At 45.6% G+C, this 19827-nt stretch overlaps 1 protein-coding gene and 1 long non-coding RNA gene across 2 annotated transcripts in view; both read left to right on the plus strand.

The window, feature by feature from the left end:
• Positions 1 to 19827, plus strand: part of LOC128360053 (NLR family CARD domain-containing protein 3-like) — a gene marked incomplete at its 3' end in the record, with an annotated part of 73706 nt that overhangs the window by 39598 nt on the left and 14281 nt on the right. The gene's annotated exons all lie outside the window — the stretch shown is intronic.
• On the plus strand, positions 2187 to 4929 carry LOC128361035 (uncharacterized). The gene is made up of 3 exons (XR_008321542.1): positions 2187 to 2303; positions 2752 to 2814; positions 4830 to 4929. It is a non-coding gene; the product is annotated as an uncharacterized LOC128361035 (long non-coding RNA).

Raw genomic sequence — 19827 nt, forward strand, 5'->3', positions numbered from 1 at the left:
CCCTCCCTCCCTCCTTCCTCACTTCCTTCCTTCTTTCCTCCCTCCCTCCCTCCTCTCCTTCCATCCGTCCTTCCTTCCTCCCTCCCTCCCTCCATCCTCCCACCCTCCCTCCCTCCCTCCTTCCATCCTTCCTTGCTCCCTCCCTCCCTCCCTCCTTCCTTCCATCCTCCCTTCCTACCTCCCTCCCTCCTTTCCTCACTTCCTTCCATCCTTCCTTGCTTCCTTCCTCCCTCCCTCCTTCCTCTCATCCTCCCTACCTACCTCCCTCCCTCCCTCCCTCCCTCCATACTCCTTTCCTTCCATCCGTCCTTCCTTGCTTCCTTCCTCCCTCCCTCCCTCCATCCTCCCACCCTCCCTCCTTCCATCCTTCCTTGCTCCCTCCCTCCCTCCCTCCTTCCTTCCATCCTCCCTTCCTCCCTCCCTCCCTCCCTCCTTCCTCCCTCCCTCCCTCCTCCCTCCCTCCCTTCTTCCTTCCTTCCTTCCTCCCTCCCTCCTTTCCTCACTTCCTTCTATCCTTCCTTGCTTCCTTACTCCTCCCTCCTTACTCCTCTCCTTCCTTCCTCCCTCCCTCCCGCCCTCGTTTCCTCACTTCCTTCCATCCTTCCTAGCTTCCTCCCTCCTTACTCCTTTCCTCGCTCCCTCCCTCCTTTCCTCCCTCTCTTCCTTCCATCCTTCCTCCCTCCCTCCCTCCTCCCTTCCTTCCTCCCTCCCTCCCTCCCTCCCTCCTCCCTCCTCCCTCCCTGCTGCAGGGTGGAGCTAACAGCAACAACCTCTTCTAGCAGCTCAAACGGCGGTCGGCGGACCAGCTTACAGACTCATTACTGACACCTACTGGACTAAAACTGGAACTGCAGCTTGGACCAAAAACCCCAAAACAGATCAATAGTGTGTGTTCTTCCTGTTACTCTTCATTTATTAATAAGAAGATTTCCATGATGACTGATGTCTTTCTCCCCACATGATTATTACCTCCCTCCCTCCTTACTCCTTTCCTTACAACCATCCTTCCTTGCTTCCTTCCTACCTTACTCCTTTCCTTACATCCTTCCTTGCTTCCTTCCTCCCTCCCTCCTTACTCCTCTCCTTCTTCCATCCTTCCTTGCTTCCTTCCTCCCTTACTCCTTTCCTTCCATCCATCCTGCCTTGCTTCCTTCCTCCCTCCCTCCTTTCCTCACTTCCTTCCTTCCTTCCTCCCTTCTTCCTTACTCCTCTCCTTCCATCCTTCTTACTTCCTTCCTTTCTTCCTCCCTCTCTCCTTTCCTTCCTCCCTTCCTCCCTCCTTTCTTCACTTCCTTGCATCCTTCCTTGCTTCCTTCCTAGCTCCCTCCTTACTCCTTTCCTTCCATCCTTCCTTGCTTCCTTCCATTTACAAAATAAGAAGAAATGTTAAATATTTTGACACAAAACTATTTTTTTATTTCCAGTGAAGTTGATTGTTATTCAAGTTTACTATAAAAACTGTTCCATATATTATAATGAAGTCATGTTTTACATTTTTGATGCTTTTCTTTTTTGTGAAAGGAGAAAAATCCCCAGACACACAAAGTTTCCTGTGGTCACGTGTGACTGACAGCTCTACACTCCCTCTGCTGGAGCCCTGCAGTAACTACAACAACACTACAGCTGCTGTTAGATTAACATTAGAAACAGAAAACATGAGGAAACACACAAAGAAGTCTTCTCACAGTGCTGCAGCTGACTAAACTACATTTAAAACACAAGATCAAACTATAACCTTACAATGCTAACAATGAACATTATTCAATCTGTCACTTTTCATTTGATTTAGCTCAATTATTGCTTGATCTCATTCTTTGGCAGTGTTCAAAGAAAATCAAAGTAAAGTAAGTCTCAGTATCTCCTTGAGCATTAATTGTGAATAAAAAGTAAATGAGCACAAATATACAGAATATAGGATAAAGTGTGAAAATGCAGCTTAAATAAAAGCTAATGTGTCTTTACTTGTATGTTAAGTAACAAACTTCACTCTGGACTTATTTCACATATAATAGTGTGTTATGGTGTTACAGTAAATCAGAGGCAAGCAGACCATCATTTCATATTGATTTACACAAACCCAGGAAGAGGAAGACAAAAGAGGAAGAGCTGAGACAGACACTGATGATTGGTCTTTGGTACTTATGTTTGATTTCAATAATGATAATAATAATAATAAATGTTAGGTGTATTTTTAAAATGATAGTATGTATAGTTGTGTGATTTATTAGTATAAATATGTTTCGCTGTTACTTGTTGTATTGATCTTGTTTAACTTGAGTTTCCGTCTTCAGAAGCAGAGGAGCGTCACATCTCTCTCTCTTCCTGTCTGCAAACACGGAGGAGAGACGTTCAGGTGCTGTGGGACAAACTGCTACTGGAGCTGTGTTTAAATGTTGATGGTGGACGAAGTCATTAAATGATCTCTGAGCTGAATTTATGTGTAAAAACTGTCGACTCTGATATTCACATAGCTAAATAAAGTTTTCTTGGAGTAGCATCTTATAGCTGTTAGTGTAGTAGTAGTTAGTTAGTACTATAATATAATATATGATATGATATACTAAAATATATAATATAATAATCATAAAAAGGAAAGGACTGTAACACACCTGTTTCTAATGATGAACTAGTAATGAAGCAGCTGAAGCTCGTTAAGACGTTTGATAATGAGTTTTAATAATATATAATAATTAGAATCAGTGGTTTATAGTCTCTCTCTCTGAGTCCATGGTGGGCGGGACTAAAACACAGGTGAGTGCTCTCTCTCTCTTTCACCTGTCTGCAAACACGGAAGAGAAGCAGCGCGAGGAAGAGGTAGGCAGTGTATTAATACAAATATGATGAATATGATGTAAAGTGAGAAATGTATTGAACCCTGTAGAAAGCAGAGAAATCTCTCCGTATCACTGTAATGAAGGTTTCCAGACAACTGATCGCAGATATAATGACGTCATCACGACATTAAGCAGGCCGCTGGTTTGGCTGCTAGTTATTAGTGATGGCGGATCGATACCTAAATGTACATACTTCGATCCTAATAGTTCATCTTTAAAAATCCATACAAATTATTAATTTAATCAGATTATTAGGTCTATATAGATCCGAATGTTCCTTCCGCGTTCTCTCTCAGTTCAGAGACGGATGTCGTTAGACAAATAGGAACAAAGTCAGGTGCTGGTTGCAGAAATGTTTGACGGAGTATTAGGAACACATGACGAGATTAAAGTCTAACATGTGGACTTTCTTCATTTGTGGGACTGTGTACATGAGAATAGAGCGACCTCCAGTCTCACCTGCCTTTGCGGTTATCAAGTTCATCCTACATAAAAACAAAATACCAGACATAAGTGATCTTCTTTATTGTAGTGTTTCAATACTTAAAGTGGAAGTTAAACTCATTTAGATTTTGAATTGGAAACATGATATATATGTTAGAAAACATGTCAAACTTGTAGTGGAGTACTGTGTTGTAGAATTTCACAGGATTGTGTGATTTGATCAGTTTTAGGTTTCTTGGTTTAAGTATTATAGGAGCCGGTTTCACTGACACAGGCAGGATATTTCAACTTTATTCTCCACATTTCATTGTAATGTTTAAAAGTTTTTTTTCCTAATGTGGCCCGAATACTCCGTGGTAAATGGCAGAGCGTAAACGTTGTGTGGAGTTATTTTGAAATGGTCAATAGCACCGAATCAAACACACATCTAGTAAAGCATTTTAAAAACTTTGTTTTTCTTTTCTTGTCATTATTTAAAGCGGGCTTGGTGCAGTTCTTGAGCTCTATCTAAATCATCCAGGAGTTATGAGCTCCATATAAATTCAGAGATGTCCTTTTTGTGTGTTTCTAGTATAACACTGGTTGCCTGTATTTCAGTGGATACTTGCTGATGATGTGTGATCTTCTGAGAGTGTACTGCTGTTTTCTTTTCTCTAGTTTTGGGTTCAAAACTTTATTAGGAGCCTCCATTCCTGCCTGTGTATTTCAGCTGCATGTTTTTAAAGTGTTACTGAGCAGTTAGCTGTTCATGTGTGAACTCTGTCTCACTATTATTAATAATAATGTACATTGATATTAATATTACTACTGTACTGCCCATTGTTCCACTATGACAACACTATGTAAACTTTCACTGATGCTAATACTATAAAATGAGTTATATGAGTATGAACATGTAATATACAGTATGTACTCCATATAATATAAAGATGAGACTCATCTTTTGGGTCATTTTCAAATGGTACAGCACCCTGCCCAACAACTGAACCTGGCTGTTAAAGGGTTTGGGTACGATCACATTCATTGTACTAAACTTTAGATAAATAGGCTAAAGTGATTGACTGTTGTTTTTGTAAAACTGTTTCTTGAAGTCAGTAATTGTGTGTTTGATTCATTTAATTGGTCGTATCAAAGGTCACCTCATTCAGTCATCTTGAACCTGACAAACATTATGCGAGTTATTATAATAACTAATCCACAGTCCAACAGAAAGAGTTTGTTTCACAGGTGGGACGGTTAGTGATGAACAGGTAATAAAAGCCATATAATAATATACTATGAAATGTGTTAAAAGAAGGTGACAGAAATACTGTTGAAAACATCTTTTCATTCATGATATTCAGTTATTTAATCAGGCAAATGAAAAGTCAGTGGAACATTCAGAAACTAAGTTATTAAACATTAAAGCTGAGTGAAAGTCTTTAAATAGTTTGTTACTTTGGCTCCATCTGGTGGTGGAATGAATAATGACAGGATGTTAGACAGCAGTGCACACCTGTGTGATGTGCAGCTGGTTGTAATAAATGAGCATGTTGTTGTGTTTGTGTGAAGGTGTTTCTCTGCTATGGATCAGTGTGAGGACAGAGAGGAGGGAGTCCCTCCCTCTAAAAGCTCTCTGTGTGGGGAACATGACAGCCAGACCAAAGCTCAGAGGTGAGATGAGGATCTCTAACTGTCCATCACTGTTCTCCACTCACATCACTCCACCATCATTATTCACACTCACTGTCACATCTGACACTCAACTACTGAATAATAAGTCACAATAACTCAGAATGAACTACTAGCTTTGTGAGTTAACAAAGAGCTCAACCACTGATTAGTCAACTAATCAACTAAGATGAGACAGCATCTTTCATCAGATGACATTTTGATGAACAGGAGAACGTTTCTCATCCACTGTCTTCTTACTGATTTTCATTCTGCTTCTAAAACTTCAGCTGCTGACAGTCTGCTCAAAATTCATCTTTTTAAACTCTTTGATTTGTTAATTCTTTGTTTGTATCAGGATGCAGCAGCAGAGAGCAGACTCTCCTGAACCCAGCTGTGTGTCCATGAAGAGTGACTGGTCTATGGAGCAGCCTATTTGGTTTAAAGATGGACAACCTGCTGATGGAAGGTAAGAATTTAGAAATGGTTGGTTGGCTGTTTGAGCTGAATAAACCTCCTGTGTTATGTGGTACGGAGCAGGTGAACCAGGCACAAACACCACAGACAGGTGAAAATGGAAACAGCTTTAATGCTCAGAAACCAACAGACAGGCTTACAGACCATAAAGGGAAAGCAGTTCAAATAAGGTTGAAACCAGCAGGAACAGGTAACAAGAGGAACAGGAACAGACAGGAACAGCATCACAAACTAGTGTCTGGAATGAAAGAAAATGAGTGAGGAGCTGATGAGGGAATTACACAGTGGCAGCAGGTGAGCAGGTGGGTTTGAAACTGAAGGCAGGGACAGAAACAGACAGGACAACACAAACAGAGCTTAAACAGGAATCATGACAGTCGCCCCCTCAAGGGACAGCTCCCAAATGTCACAAATGCTGCTCAGGGCAGAAACTTTGGAGACCAAGGTATCAACAAAACCACGTAGATAGGAGACCAAGGGACAGGAGGACCTCAACAGGGGGGCTGATGTTTTGGGAGCTGGCTGGGTGTCTGTGGAGGCAGCAGAGACTCGGTGAAGCTGGGCAGCAGAGACTCAGTGAAGCTGGACAGCAGTTTTTTGGTGTTAACTACAGCACTCTCCTGCTGTGTGTCCATGAAGAGTGACTGGTCTATGGGTTGTCCTATTAAGTCGTCCTAATCAGAGCAGCATTTACAGGAGTTATAGAATAGAATATAGAATATGCCTTTATTGTCATTGTATAAGTAGTACAACGAAATTGCAGGGGGCTCATCACAGTGGCATAGCAACATGTAACGGGTGGAGGTAGTAGGACCCAGTTGCAGCACAGAACACCAGTGAGCAGTTGTAAATTATCTTTATTACAGTCCTCAAGGTAACTGAACAGGTATAGACAGCATGTGTAGGGCAACAGGCAGGGCTCAGGGTCACTGAAGACAGAGTTGGCAGCAGGTAAGACAATGCCAGTAGCACTCATGGACATGAGGTTGACCAAGCTGGAAGTTCTGGGCTCTCCTGACAGGATCGAGGCCGGAGGACACCACACAGCCACAGGCAAACAGGAACAAGCGATACTCAGGGTCAAGGACAGAAGGCTGGTACGTTTAACGGGGAAGACACAAGGAGAGGAGGTCAAAAGCAATACTTGCCCACCATAATCAAGTAGGAGGCTGGTAGCCATGGTGAAGCATGGCGGAACATCTTTGAAGACGGGACCCCTCTGGAGGCTGGACAGGAGGCCAAATAGCAGAGACAGGAATCTGAGCGAGAACCCCCGGTGGCCAGCGACGGAGGCGGAACCTGAGGCTGGACCCCTCTGGAGACCGTCGACGGAGGCACAGGCAGAAACGGGACCTCTCCGGATGAAGGTGACCAAGGCAGAGAAGGGAGTCCACCAGAGGCTGGTGTCCAAGACCACCTGTGCTCACACTGGGCCCAAGAGGATTAGGGAGTTGGTAGTAGGCGAGGCAGAATCCAAGGCAGGCTGCACGTCAGCAGAGTCCGAAGCAGAGTCTGGAGCCAGGGGTAGCCGTTCGTCAGCAGAGAGGAAGGGGTTGCTCAGTGAAGCTGGACAGCAGAGACTCAGTGAAGCTGGACAGCAGAGACTCAGTGAAGCTGGGCAGCAGAGACTCAGTGAAGCTGGACAGCAATTCTTTGGTGTAAACTACATGATTTTTTCACTTCGTTATTCTTATCAGGATGCAGCAGCAGAGAGCAGACTCTCCTGAACCCAGCTGTGTGTCCACGAAGAGTGACCGGTCTATGGGTAATCCTATTAACTTTAAAGATGGACAACCTGCTGATGGAAGGTAAGAATTTCACATCCAGTAATCAGAGCAGCATTTACAGGAGTTCATTTAGTCATCATGATAGAACATCTTTAATAAGCTGAGTGCAGATTTGAGTCATTAAATGTCCTTAAACGTGATGTTTTCTCCACAGAGTTCAGCAGCAGAGCTCAGAGGTTCCCAGTGATCAGTCTGCACAGCAGCATCAAACACAGCTGGACTCCATATTTATGGTGTGTACATGTACAAACACACCTCTTACTATTAACTCCATCAACCACAGATGAAATAGTAAAGTAGCATTCAGGTCCTAACAGTGTCCATGCTGCTCTGTTTAGACCAGCAGGCCTTCAGACTGACACATGAATCACATGTTGTGTTCTACCAGTTTAAATGAAATGTTCACTTTATCTTTCTGTTCCAGCTGCTGGAGGAGAACATCGTCACTTTTGTAAAGAATGAGCTGAAGAGAGTCCAGAGGGGTCTGAGTCCAAATGACCCAGAATGCTTAAAGAGTCAGAGTGAGGATGAGGAGGTGTTGGACGGTGAGGAGGAAGAGCATAGGAGGAGCAGCAGAGACGCATTTCTGATGATCACACTGCACTTCCTGAGGAGAATGAAGCAGGAGGAGCTGGCTGAGCATCTGCAGAGCAGTAAGAGGATTTTAACAGATTTAACATGATAGAGAGGAAATGGAGGCAACATGGGAGAGGTTTATATTTCAAACTCTGCTGTAAATATGCTGCACACATCTGCATCAGATCAGAGGCTGTTTGTCCTCCACTGATGAGCTGAATAAATCCGATGGAGGAGGACAACCTACACAGACACACTTACATGTTCAGATTTCTAGACTTTCTGTAGGATCCACTCACTGATTTCATTTGTTGTTTGTTCATTCAGGAGCTCGTGCTGCAAAGTGTCGATGTAAACTCAAGTTTAACCTGGAGAAGAAGTTCCAGTGTGTGTTTGAGGGGATCGCTAAAGCAGGAAAACCAACCCTTCTGAATCAGATCTACACACCGCTCTACATCACAGAGGGAGGGACTGCAGAGGTCAGTGATGAACATGAGGTCAGACAGATTGAAACAGCATCCAGGAAACCAGACAGACCAGAAACAACAATCAGACAAGAAGACTTCTTTAAAGCCTCTCCTGGAAGAGATGAACCAATCAGAACAGTGATGACAAAGGGAGTGGCTGGCATTGGGAAAACAGTCTTAACACAGAAGTTCACTCTGGACTGGGCTGAAGACAAAGCCAACCAGGACATACACTTCACATTTCCATTCACTTTCAGAGAGCTGAATGTGTTGAAAAAGAAAAAGTACAGCTTGGTGGAACTTGTTCATCATTTCTTTACTGAAACCAAAGAAGCAGGAATCTGCAGGTTTGAAGAGTTCCAGGTTGTGTTCATCTTTGACGGTCTGGATGAGTGTCGACTTCCTCTGGACTTCCACAACACTGAGATCCTGACTGATGTTACAGAGTCCACCTCAGTGGATGTGCTGCTGACAAACCTCATCAGGGGGAAACTGCTTCCCTCTGCTCGCCTCTGGATAACCACACGACCTGCAGCAGCCAATCAGATCCCTCCTGAGTGTGTCGGCATGGTGACAGAGGTCAGAGGGTTCACTGACCCACAGAAGGAGGAGTACTTCAGGAAGAGATTCAGAGATGAGGAGCAGGCCAGCAACATCATCTCCCACATCAAGACATCACAAAGCCTCCACATCATGTGCCACATCCCAGTCTTCTGCTGGATCACTGCTACAGTTCTGGAGGATGTGTTGAAAAGCAGAGAGGGAGGAGTGCTGCCCAAGACCCTGACTGAGATGTACATCCACTTCCTGGTGCTTCAGACCAAACTGAAGAACATCAAGTATGATGGAGGAGCTGAGACTGATCCACACTGGAGTCCAGAGAGCAGGAAGATGATTGAGTCTCTGGGAAAGCTGGCTTTTGAGCAGCTGCAGAAAGGCAACCTGATCTTCTATGAATCAGACCTGACAGAGTGTGGCGTCGATATCAGAGCAGCCTCAGTGTGCTCAGGAGTGTTCACACAGGTCTTTAAAGAGGAGAGAGGGCTGTACCAGGACAAGGTGTTCTGTTTCGTCCATCTGAGCGTTCAGGAGTTTCTGGCTGCTCTTCATGTCCATCTGACATTCATCAAGTCTGGAGTCAATCTGCTGGCAGAAGAACAAACAACATCTCGGTGGTCTAAAGTGTTCAAAGACAAATCAACACATTTCTACCAGAGTGCTGTGGACGAGGCCTTAAAGAGTCCAAATGGACACCTGGACTTATTCCTCCGCTTCATCCTGGGTCTTTCACTGCAGATCAATCAGACTCTCCTACAAGGTCTGTTGAAACAGACAGGAAGTACCTCAAAGACCAATCAGAAAACAGTCAAGTACATCAAGAAGAAGATCAGTGAGAATGTGTCTGCAGAGAGAAGCATCAATCTGTTCCACTGTCTGAATGAACTGAATGATCGTTCTCTAGTGGAGGAGATCCAACAGTACCTCAGATCAGGAAGACTCTCCACAGATAAACTGTCCCCTGCTCAGTGGTCAGCTCTGGTCTTCATCTTACTGTCATCAGAAAAAGATCTGGATGTGTTTGACCTGAAGAAATACTCTGCTTCAGAGGAGGCTCTTCTGAGGCTGCTGCCAGTGGTCAAAGCCTCCAACAAAGCTCTGTAGGTGCACACAGAACTGTCCAGATTAATGTAGTTTAATCTTTGCTCAATGAAGAAAAGTAATGTTTGCAATTCTTTTGTTCTGCTGATTCTTCTCCAGGTTGAGTGGCTGTAACCTCTCAGAGAGAAGCTGTGCAGCTCTGTCCTCAGTTCTCAGCTCCCAGTCCTCTTGTCTGAGAGATCTGGACCTGAGTAACAACAACCTGCAGGATTCAGGAGTGAAGCAGCTGTCTGCAGGATTGGAGAGTCCACACTGTGGACTGGAAACTTTCAGGTCAGGAGTCAACTGTTTGTAAAAGTTGAACTACCAAGCTTTTACCAGTTTAATATTTCTTTGGAAATTGTGAAAGAGTGGTTCAGGGAGCGTCTCCCTGAGCTACTACCTTACCTTGGTGGAGTGGTTTGCGTGTCCCAATGACCCCAGGAGCTCAGTTGTCGGGGGCTTTATGCCCCTGGTAGGGTCTCCCGTGGCAAACAGGTCCGGGGGGAGGGGCCAGACAAAAGGTAGCTCAGAAAACCTCAATGATGAGCAAGATAATTGGTTTTTGGTGTCCCTTGCCCGGACGTGGGCCCCCCCCCCTGGAGCTAGGCCTGGGTGTGGGGCTCGGAGGCGAGCGCCTGGTGGCTGGGCTTTCGCCCATGTGGCCCGGCCGGGCACAGTCCGAATAAGGGACATGGGACTCCGCTTCTACAGACCCACCATCAGTGAGAGGGGCCAAAGGGGTCGGGTGCAGTGTGAGGTGGACGGCAGCCGAAGGTGGGGACCTTGGCGGTCCGATCCTCGGCTGCAGAAGCTAGCTCTAGGGACGTGGAACGTCACCTCTCTGGTGGGGAAGGAGCCTGAGCTGGTGCGCGAGGTTGAGAAGTTCCGGCTAGATATAGTCGGCCTCACCTCGACGCACAGCAAGGGCTATGGAAATAGTCTCCTTGAGAGGGGTTGGACTCTCGTCCACTCTGGAGCTGCCACTGGTGAGAGGCGCCGGGCAGGGGTGGCAATACTTATTGCCCCCCGGCTTGGTGCCTGTATGTTGGAGTTTACCCCGGTAGACGAGAGGGTAGCCTCCCTCCGCCTTCGGGTGGGGGGACGGATCCTGACTGTTGTTTGTGCCTATGGTCCAAACAGCAGCTCAGAGTATCCAGCCTTTTTGGACTCCTTGGAGGGGGTGCTGGAAAACACTCCCCCTGGGGATTCCCTCGTTCTGCTGGGAGACTTCAACGCCCATGTTGGTAGCGACAGTGAGACCTGGAAGGGTGTGATTGGGAGGAACGGCCCCCCCGATCTAAACCCGAGCGGTGTTCTGTTATTGGACTTCTGTGCTCGTCACAGGTTGTCCATAACAAACACCATGTTCAAGCATAAGGGTCCATATGTGCACTTCGCACCAGGACACCGTAGGCCGCAGTTCGATGATTGACTTTGTTGTCGTGTCGTCGGACTTGCGGCTGCATGTCTTGGACACTCGGGTGAAGAGAGGGGCGGAGCTGTCAACCGAACACCACCTGGTGGTGAGTTGGCTCCGATGGTGGGGGAGGATGCCGGTCAAACCTGGCAGACCCAAACGCATTGTGAGGGTCTGCTGGGAATGTCTGGCAGAGTCTCCTGTCAGAGAGAGTTTCAACTCCCACCTCCGGGAGAGCTTCGACCACGTACCGGGGTAGGCGGGGGACATTGAGTCCGAGTGGGCCATGTTCCATGCCTCCATTGTTAAGGCGGCTGACCGGAGCTGTGGCCGCAAGGTGGTCGGTGCCTGTCGGGGCGGCAATCCCCGAACCCGCTGGTGGACACCGGCGGTGAGGGATGCTGTCAAGAGTCCTATAGGGCCTTTTTGGCCTGTAGGATTCCGGAGGCAGCAGACAGGTACTGGCAGACCAAGCGAAGCGCAGCTAGGGCGGTCGCAGGGCCGGGGGACTCGGGTGTGGGCTCTGGGATCTCTGGGGTGGTGGTCGCCGAGGTGGTTAAAAAGCTCCTCAAGGCCCTGGATGGTGTGGGACTGTCATGGTTGACACGACTCTGCAGCACCGTTTGGACATCGGGGGCAGTGCCTCTGGATTGGCAGACTGGGGTGGTGGTCCCTCTTTTTAAGAAGGGGGACCGGAGGGTGTGTTCCAATTACAGGGGAATCACACTCCTCAGCCTCCCTGGTAAGGTCTATTCGGGGGTGCTGGAGAGGAGGGTCCGTCGGATAGTCGAACCTCGGATTCAGGAGGAGCAATGTGGTTTTCGTCCAGGCCGTGGAACAGTGGACCAGCTCTACACCCTCTGCAGGATCCTTGAGGGCGCATGGGAGTTTGCCCAACCAGTCCACATGTGTTTTGTGGACTTGGAGAAGGCATTCGACCATGTCCCTCGGGGAATCCTGTGGGGGGTTCTCCGGGAATACGGGGTATCGGACCCCCTGATAATGGCTGTCCGTTCCCTGTATGACCGGTGTCAGAGCTTGGTCCGCATTGCCGACAATAAGTCGGACTTGTTTCCAGTGAGGGTTGGACTCCAAGGGTTGCCCTTTGTCACCGATCCTGTTCATAATTTTTATGGACAGGATTTCTAGGCGCAGCCAGGGTGTGGAGGGGGTCCGGTTTGGTGACCTCAGGATTGGGTCACTGCTTTTTGCGGTTGATGTGGTCCTGTTGGCTTCATCAGACCGTGACCTCCAGCTCTCACTGGATCGGTTCGCAGCCGAGTGTGAAGCGGCCGGGATCAGCACCTCCAAATCCGAGGCCATGGTCCTCAACCGGAAAAGGGTGGAGTGCACTCTTCGGGTCGGGGATGAGATTCTGCCTCAAGTGGAGGAGTTCAAGTACCTCGGGGTCTTATTCACGAGTGAGGGAAGGATGGAGCGTGTGATCGACAGGCAGATCGGTGCGGCGTCTGCAGTGAAGCGGACTCTGCACAGATCCGTCTTGGTGAAGAGAGAGCTGAAAGGCGAAGCTCTCGATTTACCAGTCGATCTTCGTTCCTACCCTCACCTTTGGTCATGAGCTTTAGGTAGTGACCGAAAGAACAAGATCGCGGGTACAAGCGGCCGAAATGAGCTTCCTCCGTAGGCTGGCTGGGCTCTCCCTTAGAGATAGGGTGAGAAGCTCAGTTATCCGGAGGGAGCTCGGAGTAGACCCGCTGCTCCTCCGCATCGAGAGGAGCCAGATGAGGTGGCTCGGGCATCTAATCAGGATGCCTCCCGGACGCCTCCCTGGTGAGGTGTTCAGGGCACGTCCCACCGGTAGGAGACCCCGAGGAAGACCCAGGACACGCTGGAGAGACTATGTCTCTCGGCTGGCCTGGGAACGCCTCGGGATCCCCCGGGAAGAGCTGGACGAAGTGGCTGGGGAGAAGGAAGTCTGGGCTTCCCTGCTTAGGCTGCTGCCCCCGCGACCCGACCCCAGATAAGCGGAAGAGAATGGATGGAAGGATGGATGGTTCAGGGAGCATGAGACTTAATTTTCACACGTGGATTGGCCACCACAGAGTCCAGTTCTGAACCCCATTGAAAATCTTTCGGATGTGCTGTAGAAGACTTTGCACAGTGGTCAGACTCTCCCATCATCAATACAAGATCTTGGTGACAAATTAATGCAACACTACACGGAAATATATCTTGTGACATTGCTCTGCCCCTGTGCACGATTTGCTCAAATATCTCATGTCCGACGCTGTCCTGTGCACATGAATGCATCATGCTCACTGCGTGCCTGTACCTGCAGAGAGAGACAGCTGCAGAGAGAGAGACAGCTGCTGAGTGAGACAGCTGCAGGGTGAGACAGATGCAGAGAGAGACAGCTGCAGGGTGAGACAGCTGCCGAGTGAGGCAGCTGCAGGGATAGACAGCTGCAGGGAGAGACAGCTGCAGAGAGAAACAGCTGCAGAGTGAGGCAGCTGCAGAGAGAGGCATCTAAAGAGAGAGACAGATGACGGCAGAACGTTGAATGGACATTTCTTTTAGTATGTGTCCATAAATATGAGTTAGTTGTGTTCTGTTAGAGTTTATATGTCTCCATGAGAGCTAGCTGCAATACTTTATGAATGTTAAGTTATTGTATCATGCTAGTTAACGCTTCTGTACAATCCTGTTCGCTTTTTATTGTTTATTATTTAAAAAACAAAACATACTTAAGTAAAAGTAAAGTTACAGATTTTTAAAACTACTTTAAAAAGTACAAGTACACAAAAAAAATGACTCAATTACAGTAAAGTGAGTAAATGTAATTAGTTACTCCACCTCTGCTGTCACCTACAGAGTTACACACAGCTGGTGTCTTAGTACTTGTTCAGGGCACGTCCCACCGGTAGGAGACCCCGAGGAAGACCCAGGACACGCTGGAGAGACTATGTCTCTCGGCTGGCCTGGGAACGCCTCAGGATCCCCCGGGAAGAGCTGGACGAAGTGGCTGGGGAGAAGGAAGTCTGGGCTTCCCTGCTTAGGCTGCTGCCCCCGCGACCCGACCCCAGATAAGCGGAAGAGGATGGATGGAAGGATGGATGGTTCAGGGAGCATGAGACTTAATTTTCACACGTGGATTGGCCACCACAGAGTCCAGTTCTGAACCCCATTGAAAATCTTTCGGATGTGCTGTAGAAGACTTTGCACAGTGGTCAGACTCTCCCATCATCAATACAAGATCTTGGTGACAAATTAATGCAACACTACACGGAAATATATCTTGTGACATTGCTCTGCCCCTGTGCACGATTTGCTCAAATATCTCATGTCCGACGCTGTCCTGTGCACATGAATGCATCATGCTCACTGCGTGCCTGTACCTGCAGGGAGAGACAGCTGCAGAGAGAGACAGCTGCAGAGAGAGAGACAGCTGCAGAGTGAGACAGCTGCAGAGAGAGAGACAGCTGCTGAGTGAGACAGCTGCAGGGTGTAGTACTTGACTATAGAACGGCTCCTCTCAGAACATAAATAAGTGTAAAGTTTGATGTCCTGCCTTATGCAGCATGAGGTCTGCACTGTTGGTGTTTTTCAGGTATCTTATTTAGAGCCTTAATAGTTGTTCAGTTCTTTAAGGTGTAGAAGTGGCTCACTGTTACTGAATGATACCCAGTGTGACGTGTTACTACCTCCTCTGACTCTAATCTGTTATTGTGACCAGTGTTCATGATGGAAGTTCTCCAGTTGGAGGTGCAACTAAGTTCACTCTTTTGGTCATATATTTAGACTCTTTCTTATTACACAGGTAATGTAAATCTCTACTTTGGGAATAAGGGGGTGGTGTGTTGTTCTGTGGATGCACAACATATCAGCAGTTTGTCCCAGAGATGGGGGACTCGAGTCTAGTGACTTGACTCGAGTCAGACTTAAGTCACCAGATTGAGGACTTGTGACTTGCTTGATCAACAGTGAGAAAAGACTTGACTTGACTTGGACTTGCTACTCATGACTTGAGACTTGACTTAGACTTGCATGCAATGACTCGACAAGTCATTGCTGTCTTGGTTAATTGGTGAATAATTCTAAAAATATATATATATATTCGATTGGATGTTTCGTGTTGCATGTGGGCGAACCTGGCAACCAGTAATCTCTCTACTAGGTGATGCGCCCGCCATCTACAGTAGAGCGGTCGGGGTTTGGAAGATGGAAAGTGCTACCAGTACTGCTGCTACTGCAGCCAGTGTTCCCAAAATCATAAAATTTGGATTTAAAGACTATTCAACTCAACAAAAGAAACGATTCGCCGTGTGCAGCGCAAAAATATCCAGCACCACGTCAAATTTCATCCGCCATTTCCGACTACACAAAGAAAAGTAAGTAATGTCTCTAACGTTAGCTAATTTCACATTATTTTTTAATATAACGTTAGCTGGCAGCTAACATCCCATCTCCATCAGTCAAACGTGACAAGAGCTTACTGTTTGCATCACATTAAGTTTTAATCATGTTGACTTAGCTTCACATTGATCCACCGTATCAAATAACAGACAATTTGACTGAAATACGGTAGCCTATCTGAATAATTATATATATATATATATATATATATATATCCCCTCCCTCTATTTGTTAGCCCTTTTGTGCAAAGGAGGGCTACATAAAACTTAAGCTGCAGTCTCTTAAAGTTTTAAGACGGTTGTCTTCCAGCTTATTATATTTCTATGACTTGACTTGTGACTTGCTTGACCTAAGCTATGACTTGACTTGACTTGACTCGACTCTCACAAAAATGACTTGGGACTTGCTTGAGACTTGAAGGTTAAGACTTGAGAATTGCTTGAGACTTGCATATGTGTGACTTACTCCCATCTCTGGTTTGTCCAAATGCCTATACTGATGTCAATCCCCATTTAGATTTCCTTCTAATGCATTTCATTTTGACACTCTGGCTAGAAGTACACTTTGTTTAACTGATAAATTAAAGTCAAAATGATACTGGATCAACACTGAGAATGATCTCTGCTCAGGAGATAGAAAACAAAAAACAAGAAATGTCAGCTTGGGATATATGTGGAGTAAATAACCCAGTCAAGAGGGGGAAGGTTGTGACCCTCCTAAAGTCATCGGCCTCAGACATTCCTGCAGGAGACTCACTTGAAGAACAGCTGGCATGGCAGGTTTGAGCAAAGTGGGTAGGGGAAGTGTATTATTCCACCTTTTCATCCATAGTGAGAGATGCAGTCATTTTATTAACTCATTGGCTGCCAGCCATTTTCAGAGCAGAGCCCCATACTGCCAGCATTTTGACCGATCTTTCAAGACCCACAGAATATTGTGTTCTATGACTATGTAAACACCGAAGGTACCAAAAGAAAGAGAGAAAAACATAATTGACGTCAATGGCAGTGAACGGTTGTAATCAGATTGAAGTCTATAGACGTCAATGGTAGCCAATGAGTTAAGTAAAGGTGCGTCCTTCTAACAGAAAAAACAGTCACTGACAGAGACGGCTGTTACATTACAGTAACTGGTGAAATTCACAACATTTCTCTCACTCTAGTAAATATATATAACCCCAACATAGATAATCCCTTTATTTTAGAAGGTTTTTGCAGTGGATATTCGCCTGTACACAGCAAATTTAGTTGTAATTCTTGCAATGACCATAAAGTCTATTCTATTCTATTCTATTCAGTCTGTCAGGATGTCTGATCACAGAGGAAGGCTGTGCTTCTCTGGCCTCAGCTCTGAGCTCCAACCCCTCCCATCTGAGAGAGCTGGACCTGAGCTATAATCATCCAGGAGACTCAGGAGAGAAGATCCTGTCTGCTGGACTGGAGGATCCACACAGGAGACTGGACACTCTCAGGTATGGACAGACAGGTGGACACTCTCAGGTATGTACAGACAGGTGGACACTCTCAGGTATGGACAAATGGACAGACACTTTGACTAAATGAGGGACCGTGGTTCATGTTTAATGGTGGATATGAGTGAAGGTGTATGAAGCTGATTGTGTCTTTGTCTCTTCCTCCAGGATGGACCATGGTGGACTGCAGAGACTGAAACCTGGTCTGAATAAGTGTGAGTGTGTTTTCAGTTTGATTCATGAGAACTTTGAGAAAAACTGGATGAAATATGTAAAAGAAGTGAAAAAAGTTCAAAATGATGGAAAATGTGTTTTGGCAGAAATGGGCGTGGCCTAAACTGACATTTATCTTGAACCAATGAATCCATGAAACAGAAATTTCCTTCTGTTGGTCACAGTTCAGGAGTTAAAAGAGAATCTAAAACAACACAACACACTGTAATGGTGCCTAAACACAGTAGTACTACTTGAACAGAACTTGTCAATGACTCTCTGGTTAAAGTCAGTCAGCAGTCTCTTTTCCATTGACAGCATGGCCAGTGCCTCTCCTGGGTCATGCTGTTTCTGAGAAAAGTTTGAATTCTTTTCATGGTTGAGAAGCACTTCTCAGCTTCCGCTGTGGTCATGGGTGATGAGGATCTTTAGGAAAGTGACAGTCTCTGAGAAGACTTCTTCAACATTGTTCTCTCCATAAACAACTGGAATAGATCCACAGCACCACAACAGGCTCTGAACTCGTCCTGCTGTAGATGAGACTAAACTCCATTGAGCATCGGGTCGGCCTTCAAGGTGTTGCTCAGTGCATCCTCAGGAAATTTTCAAACCTGTCCCCCAGCAGCAAGGTGGCACTAACTAGGTAGTTTATAAAGGAGAAGTGTTCCCTGGTGTGTCCCAGTATAGTATCTCTGACCCACAGAGACAGGAATAAAACATTATAATAAGACATGACAAAATGTCCATTTCCCTCACATCACCTAAAGTTACCAACAGTTAAAGTCAAGTTACCAATAAGTTAATGTGCTTAAAAAGAGACACCACCACATATATTTTTGTTGTGTCATCAACAAGGTGCACTTTTAGCCTTGTGAACTTGAATTAAAAATGTCTTTAAGATCTATAAGAGGACAAACTTAGATTACAAGACAATTTGTTAATTTTGGACATTTTTCCTACCTGCGTTGAACAAATGTAATGTCCACCACATCTCAATATACAAATGTTATTTAATTATAAATAACTTTACCACTCTAGAATTTTCTGAGAGCCTTTTTTGTAACTATTTTTACCAGTTTTTCTATAATGTACAATAATCATACATCTGTTCAATCACAGTAGATTAAAAACATAAAACAACAATTTGCTGCCAATAAAAGTGGGCGTGTCCTGGAAAACTGAAGGAAGCCAATCAGAGAGCAGCCTCAGGTCATGTGCTTGTGAAGGGTTTACATTGACTCTCATTGGAATCAATTTATAATGAATCCTGACATATGTTTGATTTCATAATTATTTAGCATTATCTAATTAATTTACATTTAATATGTTTAAGTAGACTTTCTCTACATATTTGGAGGGGACCCCGCATTAACCAGCCGCCACTGAAAATAACAGACTTGATGTGCAAAGACCTTCACTTTACACCAAACTGGATGAAAAAACATGAATATTACTGAATATCACTGTCATGTTGACTGTTCATGTTCTAACTGAACTGTTGAATTTTCATTCAGACAAACATCAGACGCAGCTGGAATCAAGTTTCACTTTGAAAAACATTCTCATCTAAAGGTCCACTTACTCTGTATGTCCAAAGCTTTCAGTCACATCTCATGGTCTTATTCAGTGATGGAGTGTCTCAGTTGTCATGGAGATGGTTTAAGTTTGAATGGTTTCAGTAAAGTAGTTCATAAATCAACAGATGATAAACTGCAGCTGTATTGTGTCTCGTTCTCTCCATCAGATGCCTGTGAACTGGAACTGGATCCAAACACAATGAACAGAAGACTCAAACTGTCTGATAACAAGAGGAAGGTGACACATGTGCATGAGGATCAGTCATATCCTGATCATCCAGACAGATTTGACTACTGTCCTCAGCTGCTGTGTAGAAATGTTCTGATTGGTCGCTGTTACTGGGAGGTTGAGTGGAGAGGAAACGTTTATATATCAGTGAGTTCCAGAAGAATCAGCAGGAAAGGAGTCAGTGATGACTGTGTGTTTGGAAGGAATGATCAGTCCTGGAGTCTGATCTGCTCTGCTGGTCGTTACTCTGTCTGTCACAATAAGAGAGAAACACACATCTCCTCCTCCTCCTCCTCCTCCTCCTCCTCTGTCTCTAACAGAGTAGGGGTGTATGTGGACTGTCCTGCTGGCACTCTGTCCTTCTACAGAGTCTCCTCTGACACACTGATCCACCTCCACACCTTCAACACCACATTCACTCAACCTCTGTGTGCTGGGTTTATAGTCAGCTCTGGTTCCTCAGTGTCTCTGTAGGAGGAGCAGTGAGGAGCTGAGAGGAGCAGTGAGGAGTAATGAGGAGCAGAGAGGAGCAAATGTACTTTTTTTAACTTTATATCATATCAATTATTCCTGAAACATTTGGACTAATAAAGTATTTTCAGTGTTTAATAAACATCCTGATCATATTCTGGGTTATTAAATAAAGCATTCACAATCAGAATATCAATGA

Source organism: Scomber japonicus, chromosome 6 (assembly GCF_027409825.1).
Source record: "Scomber japonicus isolate fScoJap1 chromosome 6, fScoJap1.pri, whole genome shotgun sequence".
In the NCBI taxonomy this organism is placed as follows: Eukaryota; Metazoa; Chordata; class Actinopteri; order Scombriformes; family Scombridae; genus Scomber; species Scomber japonicus.